Genomic DNA, 1,930 nt, shown 5'->3' with positions numbered 1-1,930 from the left:
AGTTGAGCCTTGATTGCCTGTTGGTGTCACTGGGAAGGAATTGACCTCCAGGGACAATTGGCTGTGGGGACCAGCTGTGACTACAGTGGGAGAGCTACTGTGCAGGAGACACCTTTGTGGAGCAGGAATTGCTTCAGTGGGGCTTTGGTGCTCACTGAGTCTGCCCCTTGAGTGTGTCACTTATGGATGTGCAGAGTTGTAATCTGTTATGGCCTGACCACTGGGTACACTGGCTCTTGGGTCTCCAGGGAGGTGTAAAGTTAGCTGCTTGTTGCCCCCCCCCCCCCTAAGCAGGAGCTACAGAGAGATCTGCAGATTCCTCCTCTTTGTATTGGGTTTGGCAGTGCCCAGCGGAGGCATAGCTGTGAAGCAAGGCAGGCTGGTGCTGGTGCTGGGTCTTGGGCCCTTTATTGATAGTTTTGGGGCTCCCTGACCCAGCTGCAGCTTGTTTGACAGGGTTTAGCCTGAGAAAGGACAGGCCATTCATGTGCAAAAGCCACTGTAAGCAGCTTGGTGGGGTTGTAAATTGGATGGGGAAGGGTATCAGGGAATCTCCAGGGCGGAGCAAACAGAAATGGTTGCCAGTCAGCCCTGGGACCAGGAAGGTCCCAGTGTAGGAACAATGATCCCTGTGAGTACCTCAGTTTGGGAGAAAACTGCTTTCTGAGTTCCTTCCCCAAAGCCAGGCAATGCAATTACTCCTTGTATGTGTCTGGGTCTCCCAGAGTCCTGCACTGGAGCTCACAGGAAGCAGGAGCTTGTAAATTCAGTTCATGGTGCCAGCCTTTTAAGAGGAGCAGCTGGGTCTTCAGCAGCCTCTGTGTCACTGAGACCCAGTCCGAACTGGTTTTTACAGCCCATAGTTCTTACTGCCTGTAGGGACTTCTTTTCCCAGCTCTGGGGCCCTGGGCTGGGGGTCTGGTGTGGGGCTGGGACCCCTTCCCCCCTCCTGGAAGCCTCCACAGAGATGATCTCCCTCCCAATTAAAAAAGCAGCACGTGCCCTAGCTGGATTGGCTCAGTGGATAAAGTGTTGGCCTGTGGACTGAAGGGTCCCAGGTTCAATTCCAGCAAGGCCACATGCCTGGGTTGTGGGCTCAATCCCCAGTAGGGGGCGTGCAGGAGGCAACCCATCAGTGAGTCTCTCTCATCATCGATGTTTCTATCTTTCCCTCCCTCTCCCTTCCTCTCTGAAATCAATTAAAAACAAAACAAAATAGCAGCACACGTGGGTGCTGGTCAGCCCATTTTGCACCTCCTACCAGTCTCAGTGCGCTTTCTTTATTATTTCTCTAGTTTAAGAAATTCCATTCAGCCAGCTTTCTGGCAGATATGGATGATGGTTGTTCTAAATTTTAGTTGTATTTCTGATGTGGCTGTGGGAGGCAGCCAGTACAGGCGTTTGGTGACACTACCATCATAATACTCTTCAGTGGTTCTTAAAGTCATGGACTATGCTCTTTGTCTAACTCAGTTATGCAGCTAACCCTAGCCCTAACCCTAATCCTAACATATCCTGGGAAGAGCCATAACCCTAACCCTAACACTAACCCTAACCCTAACACTATCCTGGCAGAGCCATAACCCTAACCCTAACCCTAACCCTAACCCTAACCCTAACACTATCCTGGGCAAGCCGTAACCCTAACACTAACCCTAACCCTAACCCTAACCCTAACACTATCCTGGGCAGAGCCGTAACCCTAACACTAACCCTAACCCTAACCCTAACACTATCCTGAAAAGAGCCATAACCCTAACCCTAACCCTGACCCTAACCCTAACCCTAACAGTATCCTGGGCAGAGCCATAACCCTAACCCTAACCCTAACCCTAACCCTAACCCTAACCCTAACCCTAACCCTAACCCGAACACTAACACTATCATGGCGCAGAGCCATAACCCTAACCGTAACCCTTACACTATCCTG

This window comes from Myotis lucifugus, unplaced genomic scaffold (genome assembly GCF_000147115.1).
Source record: "Myotis lucifugus unplaced genomic scaffold, Myoluc2.0 scaffold_363, whole genome shotgun sequence".
NCBI lineage: Eukaryota > Metazoa > Chordata > Mammalia > Chiroptera > Vespertilionidae > Myotis > Myotis lucifugus.
This window is presented reverse-complemented; position numbering follows the sequence as displayed.